Here is a 14440-nt window from a genome sequence, read left to right on the forward strand (position 1 = left end):
ATTTATTAAAAGCCAAAAATGTGACAATTATTATGTATTCTGTATGTAAGATACTTGATAGTGCTATTTTAATTAGAATATTTACCTTACCACATTCTGGTCCATCAGGATCAGGTTATTTTATGAGTCATTTGTTCCCTGACAAAGTCAAGAAGACATATTGTGCACAGCAATGAGAATAAGCAAAGCAATAATTCATTCATTACTGGGTACTTTACCCACTCTCAATCCTACATCACTATAGAATCCTCTAGAAAGCTTTCAAGAAAATTAATGCATGGGTCACATCTCAGACTGAGGGAGATCTTGATAGTGAGACCCAGATGTTGAAATTTCCTAAACTCTTAACTGGATTCTTCAATGTATAGTCAGAGTTGAAAACCACTGCTCTAAATGTATTGTGTAAACCTGCCTTCTTCCCAACTAGACTAAAACATTTTTAACAACAAAGTCAAGGCATTATGTTATCATTATATCCCCTTTTACCTAGCACAATTCCTAGCACAAAATTAGTAACTAATAAATGTCTGTGAAAATAAGTGTTTTAATATTGATGGTCTCTGCCAACAGGATTTTAAGTCCCTGGATGGTCAGGGATTTATAAAGCCTCAAACATACCAAAATACTCTGTAATTGGCTAATGTTTATAAGTGTTTCTTGAGGCTACTATCATCCAATTTCAGGCAATCAACTACTTTGAGAAACACTTCATAAATGAAGAAGTTTGGGTGGCCAATCTTTGGAATGCAGACGTATAAGTATTCTGGATAATGCAGCATGACTCTGGAAAAGAATACTTTTGTTTTAGTCTTCCTTGAGATTTTAGTATTTGGCATTGAAGATAATCAATACAGGTATGTGAGATGAATATATGAGTAAATGACCAAATAAGTAAAGAAAGTATATTTTCACACAAAAGGTAATTTTTTTTTTTTTTTTTGCAGAGGTGTGAAATGCTATGACTTATATTTTAACAGGAACATTCTGGGGACTGTATTAAAAACATTGTGAAGTAGGTCAAAGACAGAAACTAGGTAAAAGCAGGAAGATTATTGCAGTCATCCAAGAGAGATGATGATGGCTTGGACTGTGGAGGTGACAGTGTAGTGGAAACAGTGGTTGGAGTCTGTGCATGTTTTGTAGGTAACACCTACAGCTTGTATTGGAATTGAGTATTCAGTGTGAGAAAAAGACAAGAGTCAGGGATAATCCACAGCTTTTGTGACTCGAGGTACTAGGATTAGATTTGCCAGAGACTTAGATGATGATAAACACAAGACGTCAGTGTTTGCAGGGAAGATCAAGAGCTTCATTTGGGGGAGGTTATGTCTGCATACTTAATAGCATAGATGAACTATAGAAGGAGACATAAACCTGGCGGGGGGGCTCAGAATACAGAGGGCGTATGAAGCAATGAGATTGGATAAAACCAGCGAGGAATGGGAAGTGTGAATAAAACAGTTATTCTCAGGTTTCCTTTTCATTTTTATACTCAATGCTTTTTCAAGGGTTTTTAACATATGTATTTATAATACATTATTCCATTTTATGCATCATTTATTAACTTAACAATTATGCCTACCAAACACATGGCATTCACAGATTTAATATTTCCAAATCAGACTGTATAGGAATCCAGAAGGTTCACAATGTGTAGAAACGTGTCATTTTGTGGAGGCCTGGATATTAACTTTACACTGTAAGTCTAACATGTAGGAACAAGTCGCTATGCCTAGTTAGCCCATGCCCTTCTTATCCCACCCTTTTTTGATACTCATACACCTTGGTAACTCTGGTTATATCAGTGTTAGGAATTTTGCCCATTTCTGGACTTTCAGGAAGTTTCCCCGTGAATAGTAACGGTCTGCTCTACAGTAAGATAGAATGAATTGAAATTATATTCTAGAGCCCCATCCAGTTATAAATTAAGTCCTGGCAAGTAATTTCAAAGTTATTTCCAGTGCTCTGTTATCCAGGAGCCAAGCTAGGTATTGTGAAAACTTCAAATATAAATATTGCACTTAATTTGTCCTCAAGGAGCTCACAATTTAGTATAAATATGACAAAAATATGAATTCATATAACACAAGGTGAAACGTGAGAAGGGTCATCAGGAAAAGTCAGTAATGGATGCTATTAATACAGTGTGCGGACCCTCTGGGTTAGGTTGGTGTGCATTGGCTACTCCTGGGTAGGTGCTGTCTCCCCAGAGAACCGCTTTCAGCCGTACGGAAGAATCGCTTTATTTCCCAGGAGGTTGTATAAAGCCCACAGCCCATGGACCAACAAGGGAGCCTGACTTCCTTGCCTTCTGGGCGGACCAACTCAGGACACAGTTCATGTTCCAGAACACCCTATGTGAGGAGGCCAGAGGCAGAGTCCTGCTGAAAACACACCTGTCCTTAGCTCCTCCCCTGCCCAATACTAAGTCTCTTCCCTTTCTGCTGTTCATAGTCCTTCCTTTGATGAATCTCATGCACCCTAATTTCCAGCTCAGGCTCTTCTCTGAAGAATCTGATTGTACATAGGTACAGATCAAACACAAAGGAAGTTTGTGCAAAATATTTCCATCACATAGATAAATCTGGGACGGAGAGCATCGTGGAAGGCATGGTAGCTGGACTTTCTGAGATAAGAAGGATCTGGGTATGAAAAATGAATGGGAGGCCAGGCGCGGTGGCTTACGCCTGCAATCCCAACACTTTGGGAGGCCGAGGCGAGTGGATCACAAGGTCAGGAGATTGAGACCAGTCTGTTCAACATGGTGAAACCCCATCTCTACTAAAAAACCAAAAATTAGCCAGGCGTGGTGGTGGGCACCTGTAGTCCCAGCTACTTGGGAGGCTGAGGCAGGAGAATAGCTTGAAACTGGAAGGCAGAGGTTGCAGTGAGCCAAGATCGTACCACTGCACTTCAGCCTGTTTGGCAGAGTGAGACTCCGTCTCAAAAAAAGAAAAAGAAAAATGAATGGGAAAGGTCTACTCCATGTATGTCAAAGCAGAAGATAGAAGCACACTTAAGTTCTTCTGGAAAATAATGACTATATGCATTGTAATGCTAGTGAAGTCACGATCTACGTAACTCAGTCTCAGAGCAGTGATGAATCCCAAAGACCATGTTCCAGGAACCAAAAGCAATTTTACAGTAACGTACCCTTCACTTACTTTTTACAAACAGCATAAAGAATGTAAGCAGACCACAGCAATCATGCTTAGGTCTTCTCTCTCCCTTCTTTCTTCATATATGGTAGTCACATTCATGCCTTTCCTGAACCCACATGCCCAACCTCACCTTCTGCACTCCTAGGCCTGCTACCTCCTGCCTTTCTTCACCTCTCCTTTTCTCGCGGTTGTGTTTCATGTGGTCATGAGAACCTTGTCTGGCATGGAGAGCAAGGAAGGGAAACAGGACTAGGAGGTTAAGCTAGGATGCACTTCACTGATGAGAGTCAGGGAAAAGTCCAAGAACTGTTTGATATAAGTAATCTTTATCTCACTGTCATCATTAAGGATCTAGATGCATGGCACAAAGCTAGGTCATGTCTGTATGTTGTATCTATGCTTCACCACAGCCCTGCCATCCCATCCATTTTGCAGACAAGTAAGTGATGGCTCACAAATGTGATTCGTAGGCTTTTGTGATGCGCATGGCTCTTTCCTCTATACTGTTCTGCTCAGTGTTACTTTTCTCTCCTTAAATATTTCCAGAGAAGGCAAAACGAGTTTTACTTGGAGTGATGGTTAATTTTATGTGTCAACTTGACTAGTCTAAGGGATGCCCAGACAGCTGGTAAAACATTATTTCTGGGTATATCTGTGAGGGTGTTTCTGGAAGAAATTGGCACATGAATTGGTAGACAGTGTAAACAATATCTATCCTCACCAATGTGGATGGCCCTCACCCAAACCCCTGAGAACACGAATAGAAGAAAAATGTAAAGGAAGGGTGAATTTTCTATCTGTTTTGAGCTGGGACTTCCATCTTGTGTCTTCCTTCAGGCATCAGAGCTCCCACTTCTCAAGTCTTTGGACTGGGACCAAATTATACCACCAGCTTTGATGGTTTTCCGGCTTGCAGATAGACTATGGAACTTCTCAGTCTCCACAATTGCGTGAGTCAGTACATGTATATTACATATATTACAATTATATTACATATATATTAGATATGTTGTTTTATATATATGTTTTTTACTTACTGTTGTTGAAAAACAACTTTAACATATTCACATTAATCTGAATAATTTCCAAATTTTTATCATCACAATTAAGAAGTTTTGACAAAGTACCTGTGTGGGCATGGCAAGTTAGCAACCAACAAAGTAATTTGTTTCCCTGTGAAATTTAGAAACAGTCTAACAATGCTCATTATGGTTTACTACATAGTTCAGTTTGCCCCATGCCATCCAAAAAATATGATTATTAACTATCGCATTTTATTAGACCCAACAGATATAAAGAAAATGTCTCATTGTGACATCAGGAAAACAGTCAGATGTGATGTTTGATATTAGAAATGTTGCATTTGTATTTATTTGCCTTCTGTGGATGTTTCATTTTACCTCTATTTATTGATGCCTACCTTTACCCTTTTATAATCTATTGCTACAAAATAAATACATATTTTACATTTGTGCTTATTATAGTAATAACATAATAAAAGGTACAAATAAAGCATTTGTCATCTTTATTGCAAAATTATATTTAACCAATGTATTTTGAATGCATTTGCATTTATTTCATAGTAAATATTTAATAATCCTTAATTATTTTGACCAGTTCCACCGTTGCTTATACTGTCACACACATATTTTTTAAGAATATTTGAATAATTTTGATGCCATTGTCAATTAAACTTTTTAGGAGAATCTGAACAATGGCTATATTGTCATTTGCGCATAGAAAGGCAATATGAAGGAGAAAACCAATAATTTGATTTTTTTCTTTTCATGAAAATCAGGGCAATGGTTAGTTCTCTTAGTAAACGTATTAAAGAATCAAGATACTTGGTTGATGAGAAGTACTATTTAAGCCATGTCTTTTTATGAAAATATGTCATATTCAAATGCAGAAATCGTTTAATGGTTAACTTGCATTTTGTTCAGAATGACCTACTGAAAATAAATGATAATTATCCAATCATATAAGTGAAGAAACAGATGTACAGATCTCTTATGCAGAACATTTTGGATTAATGAGATATTTTTTAAAAATCAAATTCAAGCCAGCTATAGAATAGCCCTGGAACTGTCAAGAAGGTCTTTTCTACATTTAGTTTTAATCAATTTGGTTCTAATCAAAGGAATTTTTAAATGCATGAAACACACTGAGAATTCTGAGAAAACAATGTATTTCTAAATTCAACCTGGAAAAATCTATTTTTCGTCATCATTATGACCTTGCTTGGTAATGTCATTCTCTTTGCCCACACCTGGGTAATGTCTTCTTCCTCGGTGGAGCTTCGTATGCCAACCACACACTGCTCTGTGACGTGTTTCCTTGGCGCTGGATCCAAGTCCATAGCATTCATCGAAGGGGTCAGTGAAAGGCAAGCAGCAGGCTGGTGTGAGCTGGACATCTGGCATGTAGTAAATGCATTTAGAAAGCTAATAAACCACTCATTGTGAATGACTCCTGAAATTGATTCCAACATGAGCAGTTGGGGGAGAAATAAGCTTTTAGGAAGGTCATTTAATGTCATATAGAGTCTTTCTCTACAACCCAGTTAAACTGCTTAGCAGTTTACAAAGCAAATCCCAGCCCAATTTTGATCTGGTAATTAATTGTGCCTTCTACTCAGGGAAAGGCTGTGCATAGAAACTAGATATGGCCATAATTCTGTAGCCTTAATAACTCAGGATTTGAATTGCCAGATGGTCTTTGACATGAGATGGCTGCTGAAGAGAAATGGAAATCACTCCACTCATGTCAGTGCTTTGTAGATTCCTCACCAGTGACACATAAGCTTGGTGTATGTAGCTGCACCCCTGCAAGTGCAGTCTTACTGAAGTTCTCATATTAATCTTACAAACACATTATCAGGAGTGGGAAATGACTAAGGACATGATCAAAGAGGACTCAAATGTTTCTCTAGGTCTCACCTGTGGGAAAGAATACAATTTCTTACAAAAGGTAAGTGGAAAGGGCTTATTATGTCTGTACATGGAATAAGGAAGGTTGAGGTCCTGGAGAGAATGAAAGCCTGGGAAGCTCCACTCTCAGCACCGGGAAGGACTGCAGGCCTCAGGGACACCAACTAAATAAGTGAGAGTCCAGAACAATGAAATTACAATCAAACCAATGCTGATATGCAATGCTACTAACCATGGTTTAACATTTCCTGATTCTCTGTTCTGCTTCATTTTTTGCACGACATTTTGCAAAATTCATTGCATTTTGCTTCACTAATTAACTAGCAAAAGGTTAAAAAGAGACTTCATATGTGAAAATCGTATGTATTCTTAGGGGTAGAAAGAAAAGGTAAAGGTTAGGAGTCTTGGAAAGAGCTACAGGATTTGGTAAAACAAACAAATTTCGAAATAAGACATATTTATATTTAAATACTGGTTCTGCCTCTTGTTAGTTGTGTGACATTAAGCATGGTACTTTTATTCCTGAAGTCTTGGATTACTCATTAGTAAAATAAGAATTTTATTATCCACCTAATTGGATGCCATAAAATAGTAAAAAGGGAAAAATAGCCAGCACGTCCCATGTCCTTGTGACAACTTTATAACCTCTTTAAAAGACAAATGTAAATATTTTCAACTCCTGGTTCTGAAGCAAAAAAGAAATGGAAAGTATTGAAGTAAAGTTAATATAAGGAATGTGTAAACTTGCGCTTGAAATACTATTTTACTAGAACTCGGTATACTTACCATAGATAATAAGGCAAACGACATATAGGTAGTAGTGAATGAAGGTGTAGATGAAGCGTTGGAAACATAAATGCTAGGTATGGGAAATGAGCAAGCACTGAGGGCCCAGGAAGGTCAATACTAGATTTCCAAGGCTGACATGTGCTTGGGGTTTTGTTATTCACCTTTGAGCTGAGACAGTAAAGCAATAAACAATTTTATAATTTAATAAGGCAAGAGTATAAAGACATAGTCAAACAGAAGCTGTAACAGACAGCCAAGCTGGACTTGGAATGACCACTGTCTGGATACAGGCTCAGGAAAAACCACAGACTGGGGAAAAATCACAAAAATGCAGCAGCTCTGTTCATAGCAAAGCTCAGTGCAATCTTCCCTAGTCAATCCTTTATGGCTCCAGGGGAATGGCCTAGCTTAAAACCTTGTTCCACAATAAAAAGGGGTCATTCTAAGGTCAGATCATAGAAGTCTCATGCCCCACTGACACTGAGTCACCAATCTTGAACGAGAAATGGTGGGACTCTTCTCCATGATTCATTCATTTAGCTAAAAGCTCCTAGTTTCCTGAAACAGCTGATCAAAATTTTAAATCCTTGGCAATATCATTGTATGTAATAATGTTTAGAGTAACGTATGCATTAGGACAGCAATTATCCATCTTGCTGTAGTGTGTGTTGTAATCACTTGTGAATCGATCTAAAAATAATTGTTATAAAAAGAGTTAAAACAGTTTATTAATGGTTAAAATAAATTAGAAGATATTTAACTTTGTTCCTAAAATGCAATGCATTATTGATATTGTCATGTGGTTTCTTGAAGGAAAGTGCAGGGGATGGAGTTTTAGATAGTACTATGGGAAATGCACTTATTCCAGAACAGTTCTAAATAGGGCAAGTTGTACATATAAAAGTACTCCTCACATATATGATTTGGTATGTGGGAGGGTGGTGAGGGACGAAATTGGGAACTACTGCGTTTCTTCTTAATATAGTTTGGATATTTGTCCCCACTCAGATCTCATGTTGAAATGTAGTCCCTAATGTTGGAGACTGGCAGAGGGATTTGGATCTTGGGGGCAGATCCCTCATGAAAGGTTTGGGCCAACCCCTTGGTGATAAGTGAGCTCTTGCCCTGAATTCATATGAGATGTGTCATTTAAAAGTGTTTGGCACCACCCCCCTACTCTCTCTCTCTCGTTTATTCCTGCTTTTACTATGTGACATACCTACTCTGTCTTCACCTTTTGCCATGATTGGAAGCTTCCTGAGGCCTCCCCAGATGCCAAGCAGATGTCAACACCACCATGCTTCCTGGAAAGCCCGGAGAACTGTGAGCCAATTAAATCTCTTTTATTTTAAATTACCCATTTCCCATATTTCTTTATAGCAATGCAAGAATTTCCTAATGCATATATGGAAATAGGGTCTGCATCATTTTTAAAGCAATGTTCCAACATTGCTATTAAAAGTGATTCACAAGATGTTATGAGCTGAATGTTTGTGCCTACTCCCCCAAATATATATATTGCAATCCAAACCCCCAATATAATAATACTAGGAGGTGAGGCCTTTAGGAGGGGATTAGGTGATGAGGGTGGAGCTCATGAATACAATTAGTGCCCTTCTAAGAAGAAACAGAACGACGATCTTTCTCTCAACCATGCGAGGGCATAATGAGAGGACACCCATCTGCAAACCAGGAGCAGAGCCCTCACCAGACACCAAATCTGCCAGTAGCTTGATCTAGGATCTCCAGCCCAGAACTGCTTGGTTGAAAGTAGTGATGAAGGATCTTCTGTGCATTCCTTTTAAATTGATGCCTCCAGTATTTCTGATAAAATACTAAAAAATAATTTTGAATTTTTAGAGAACATAAAGAATTCAGGCCCAGCGCAGTGACTGATGCCTGTAATCACAGCACTTTGGGAGGCCAAGGTGGGTGGATCACCTGAGGTCAGGAGTTCAAGACCATCCTGGCCAACATGGTGAAATCCTGTCTCCACTAAAAATACAAAACTTAGCCAGGTGTGGTGGTACACGCCTGTAAGCCCAGCTATTGGGAGGCTGAGGCAAGAGAATCCTTTGAACCCAGGAGGCAGAGGTTGCAGTCAGGCGAGATCATGCCAGTGCACTCCAGCCTTTGAGAGCCAGACCATCTCAAAAAAAAAAAAAAAAAAAAGGAAAGAAAAGAATTCACATTAAAAAGTTCAGAACTAGATAAGGCACCTAGGACAAAAATTTTAAGGAGACACTCTTTGTTAGGTTCCTGCAAGTGTTGACCTTGTATTTGTAGTGCCTCCTTAAATGATTTGCCTTGGATGCCTCTCTGCCTTCACCTTAGTCCCTGTTCAGCTTGTCCCAATATGAAATAAAACAGACAATGGACACTCCAAATTATGCCAATATCAAAGGAGAAAGGGAAACATCAGCTTGGGGAATTATTAAACCTTTTGGACTAAATGTATGCATCTTCTAGGGGCTTTGGAGATAATATTTTAGAAACTATAATATAGTTAGGTTGCTTATCAGTAAAATAAATGGCCTGAGAGGGAAAGTTTTTTGTAACTCAAAAAGTGAACTGCTGTCAGCTGGTGATTAGTTTTAACCCTCTTGATGAGAACGCATTATTCACTTAAGATATGAAGGTGGTGAAAGGAGTAGGCAGAGAGCCACTCATATTCAGAACTTTTAATATAAATCTATAAAATGAAATTATAAATTAAAAAATTCCCTTGAAAGACATAATGAAACCAAAATTACTCAATAAAAAATTAGATAACTTGAATAATCTTAATTCTACTAAATAAGTGGAATTTGTAGTAAAAAGCTTCCACAAAGGAAAAGTTGAAACATAAACATATTCACTAGCAAATGCTACAAAAATTTTCCTTAACAATTTATAGTAATTCTATACAAATTCTTTCAAAATATAAGTAAAAGACCACTTCCCAACTTATTTTATGAGGTTAGCATTAAACTAACATCAAAACCAGAAAAATATATCAGAAGAAAAAAGATACATAGCATAAAATCACTTACATATATGTGTGAGATATACATATGACTTATATATATATATATATATATGTCAGATATATAAACACAAATGTCCTTACAAAATACTAACAAACAAAATCCACCAAAATAGAATGCATCATGATCAAGTAGAGATTATTCTCAGAATGCAAGGCTGGTTCAATATTTAAAAATAAAATCAACCTGTACAATTCATCATGAAAAAACTAAAAAATGTAAAAAACCATGAAATTATATTGATACATGCAGAAATAGTCTTTGATAAATAAATTCATGATTCTTTTAAAAGTCAATAGATTAGAAACAGAAATAAACTTCCTCAACCAAATATAAGACATCATCAAAAAAAATTGCCCTACTACTATTAAACATTATACTAGAGATCTTAGCAAGTTCAATAAATCAATAAAGAAAAAAAAGACAAGAAAATTGAAAATAATGAAATAAAACATTATTATTATTATTATTATTACTATTTTTTTCTGAGACAAGGTCTCGTTCAGGCTGGAGTGCAGCAGCACAATCTCTACTCACTGCAGCCTTGATTTCCTGGACTCAAGTAATCCTCCCACTTTAGCCTCCCAAGTAGCTGGGACTACAGCTGCCTGCACCATCATGCCCAGCTAATGTTTGTATTTTTTGTAGGGACACATTTTTGCCATGTTGCTCAGGCAGGTCTCAAACTCCTGACCTCGAGGGATCCGCCTGCCTTGGCCTCCCAAAGTGTTGAGATTACAGGCGTGAGACACTGCGCCCAGCCATTTTCTTTTTCTTTTTTTTTGTAGATGACATGAATTGGCTACAAAGAGAATCAAAAAGAATCTATAAACAGAATTAACCCTAAGTTTGGAAAGGCAAGAGAGTACAATGCCAATATGGAAAAACTAATGGTATCTAAATATGTTAGCCACAAAAAAAATGAAAATTGATTTGAAAAATGGTATCATTTACAATAGTTCAATAAGCTTGAAATAGTTACAAAACTTTAAAAATTTATACAAAATCTGTATGCTGAAATTTTATTTTAAATATTGATGTAATAAATAATATACAATCTAATTAAATGGAAATACATACTTTGTCATAGAATGGAAGATTCAATGCTGTCAACTCTCTCAATTTGTCTATAGATTCAACACAATTCCAATCAATTTATATAGAAAGGTAAAGTAACTAGAACCCATAATACAAATTGAAAAAGAGAAAACAAAGTTAGGAGGACTCACAATGATGCCCAGATTTAACGTAAAGCTACAACACTCAAGACTGATATTACAGAAAGAGAGGACATATAGATCAATGGACATAAATAGAATCCAGATATGTAATCAAGCATATATGACCAGTTGATTTTTATCTAAGGAGTAAAGGCAAAAGGCAATTCAATGGAGATGGGATAGTCTCTTTACAAATGATGCTGGAACAATCAGATTTCCATATGTAATAAAAGGAACCACAATCAATATTTTGCACTCTACACAAAAATTAACTCTACAAGGATCATAGACCTAAATACAAAACTGAAAATTATAAAATTTCTAGTTGAGAACATAGGAGGAAATCTTATGATTTGAACTTAGATTAGATATAATTTTTAAAAAATCATCTATTAAAAATGATAAATTGAATCTCATCAAAAGAAAGAACATCTACTCTTTAAAATATACTATTGAAAGAAAAATAGGGCAGCTATACATTGGAAAAAATATTTTTAAATCACACATTGTATGAAAGACCTGTATCCAGAATATATAAAGAATATTCAAGGGATGGTTTAACATCCACAAATCAATAAATGTGATACACCACATAAACAGAATTAAAAACAAAAATCCCATGATCATCTCAATAGACACAGAAAAAGCATTTGACAAAATCCAGCATCCCTGTATGATTAAAACCCTCAGCAAAATTGGCATACAAGGAACATATCTCAATGTGGTAAAAGCCCTATGATAAATACACAGCCAACATAATACTGAGCAGGGAAAAGTTGAAAGCACTCCCTCTGAGAACTGGAACAATACAGGGATGCCCACTCTCACCACTTCTATTCAACATAGTACTGGAAGTCCTAGACAGAGCAATCAGACAAAGGAAAGAAATAAAGGGCATCCAAATTGGTAAAGAGGAAGTCAAACTGTTACTGTTTGCTGATGATAAGTTTGTATACCTAGAAAACCCTAATGACTCCTCCAGAAAGCTCCCAGAACTGACAAAATAATTCAGCAAAGCTTCTGGATACAAAATTAATAAACAAAAATCAGTAGCTCTCTTACACACCAACAGCGACCAAGCTGAGAATCAAATCAAGAACTCAACCCCTTTTACAATAGCTGCAATATATATATATATTGCAACATATATATATATATATATATATATGCTTAAAAATACACCTAACCAAGGAGGCAAAAGACCTTTGTAAGGAACACTACAAAACACTGCTGAAAGAAATTATAGACAACACAAATAAATGAAAACACATCCATGCTTATGGATGGGTAGAATCAATATTGTGAAAGTGAACATACTGCCAAAAGCAATGTACACATTCAACACAATTTCCATCAAAATACCACCATGATGCCTCATAGAATTAGAAAAAACAATCCTCTAATTCACATAGAACCAAAAAAGAGCTCACATAGCCAAAGCAAGATGAAACAAAAAGAATAAATCTGGAGGCATCACATTACCTGATTTTAAACTATGCTATAAGGCCATAGTCCTCAAAACAGCATGGTACTGGTAGAAAAATAGGCACATAGAGCAATGAAACAGAATAGAGAACCCAGAAATAAACCCAAACCCTTACAGCCAACTGAACTTTGACAGAGTAAACAAAAACATAAAGTAGAGAAAGGATACCGTCTTCAACAAATGATGCTGGAATAACCAGCAAGCCACAAGTAGGAGAATGAAACTGGATCCTCATCTCTCACTTTATACAAAACTCAACTCAAGATGGATCAAGGACATAAATCCAAGACCTGAAACCATAAAAATTCTAGAAGATAACATCGGAAAAACCCTTCTAGACATTGGCTTAGGCAAAGATTTCATGACCAAGGGCCCAAAAGCAAATGCAATGAAAACAAAGATAAATGAGACTTAATTAAACTAAAGAGATTTTACGTGGCAAAAGAAACAGTCAGTAGAACAAACAGACAACCCACAGAGTGGGAGAAAATCTTCACAATCTATATATCTCACAAAGGAATAATATCCAGAATCTACAAGCAACTCAAACAAATTAGAAAGAAAACAATCCCATCAAAAAGTGGGCTAAGGACATGAATAGACAATTCTCAAAAGAAGATATACAAATCAAGAATAGCCATTATGAAAAAATCAAAAAAGAATAGATGTTGGCATGGATTTGGTGAATAGGGAACATTTCTACACTCCTGATGGGAATGTAAACTAGTACAACCACTATGGAAAACAGTGTGGAGATTCTTTAAAGAACTGAAAGTAGAACTACCATTTGATCCAGCAATCCCACTACTGTGCATCTACCCAGAGGAAAAGAAGACATTATACGAAAAAGATATTTGCACATGCATGTTTATAGCAGCACAATTCACAATTGCAAAAATGTGGAAGCAGCACAAATGTCCATCGATCACCAGGTAGATAAAGAAACCGTGGTATATATACAGTGAAATACTACTCGGGCATTAATAGGAATGAATTAATGGCATTTGCAGCAACCTGGATGGGATTGGAGACTATTATTCTAAGTGAAGTAACTCAGGAATGGAAAACCAAACATTGTATGTTCTCACTCATAAGTGGGAACTAAGCTATGAGAATGCAAAGGCATAAGAATGATACAATGGACTTTGGGGACTCTAAGGGAAAGGGTAGGAAGGAGGTGAGGGTTAAAAGACTACAAATTGGGTTCAATGTATTCTGCTCAGGTGATGAGTGCACCAAAATCTCACAAATCAACACTAAATAACTTACTCATGTAACCAAATACCATCTGTTCCCCAAAAACCTATGAAAATAATTTTTTAAAAAAGAGAAAACAAACTAATAAATGCATAAAAATTTTGAACAGACTTCACAATGTAAGATACATGGATGAAAAAAAGCACATGTAAAGATATTCAACACAATTAGTCATTAGGGAAATGCAAATTAAAATCACAGTGAGATGCTACTGTACACATAATAGAATGATTAAAATTTTAAAATGATGGACAATTCCAAGTACTGACAAGGATATGGAGTAATTGGAATTCACATATATTGCTAATAGGAACACCTTTTAGCTCTTGGGCAGAGCTTGGCTGTTTCTTATAATGTTCAGTGTAATATATTTATTATGTGGCTGAGTAATCCCACTCATCAGTATTTGCCTACATGAAATGATAACCTATCATTACATAAAAACCTGTACATGCATAGTGATTATATTAATAATTGCCAAAACTGGAAAGATTCAAATGTGCCTCAACTGAAGAACTGATCAACAGACTGTGGAGCACCCATACCATAGTATACTATTCAACAATAAAAA

At 36.4% G+C, this 14440-nt stretch overlaps 1 long non-coding RNA gene across 1 annotated transcript; it reads right to left on the bottom strand.

The window, feature by feature from the left end:
- Positions 1 to 628: 628 nt before the first annotated feature.
- On the bottom strand, positions 629 to 9997 carry LOC105486554 (uncharacterized). The gene is made up of 3 exons (XR_011612199.1): positions 6101 to 9997; positions 5431 to 5577; positions 629 to 783 (listed from the first exon to the last, which is right to left on the bottom strand). It is a non-coding gene; the product is annotated as an uncharacterized lncRNA (long non-coding RNA).
- Positions 9998 to 14440: the final 4443 nt, after the last annotated feature.

Source organism: Macaca nemestrina, chromosome 13 (genome assembly GCF_043159975.1).
Source record: "Macaca nemestrina isolate mMacNem1 chromosome 13, mMacNem.hap1, whole genome shotgun sequence".
In the NCBI taxonomy this organism is placed as follows: Eukaryota; Metazoa; Chordata; class Mammalia; order Primates; family Cercopithecidae; genus Macaca; species Macaca nemestrina.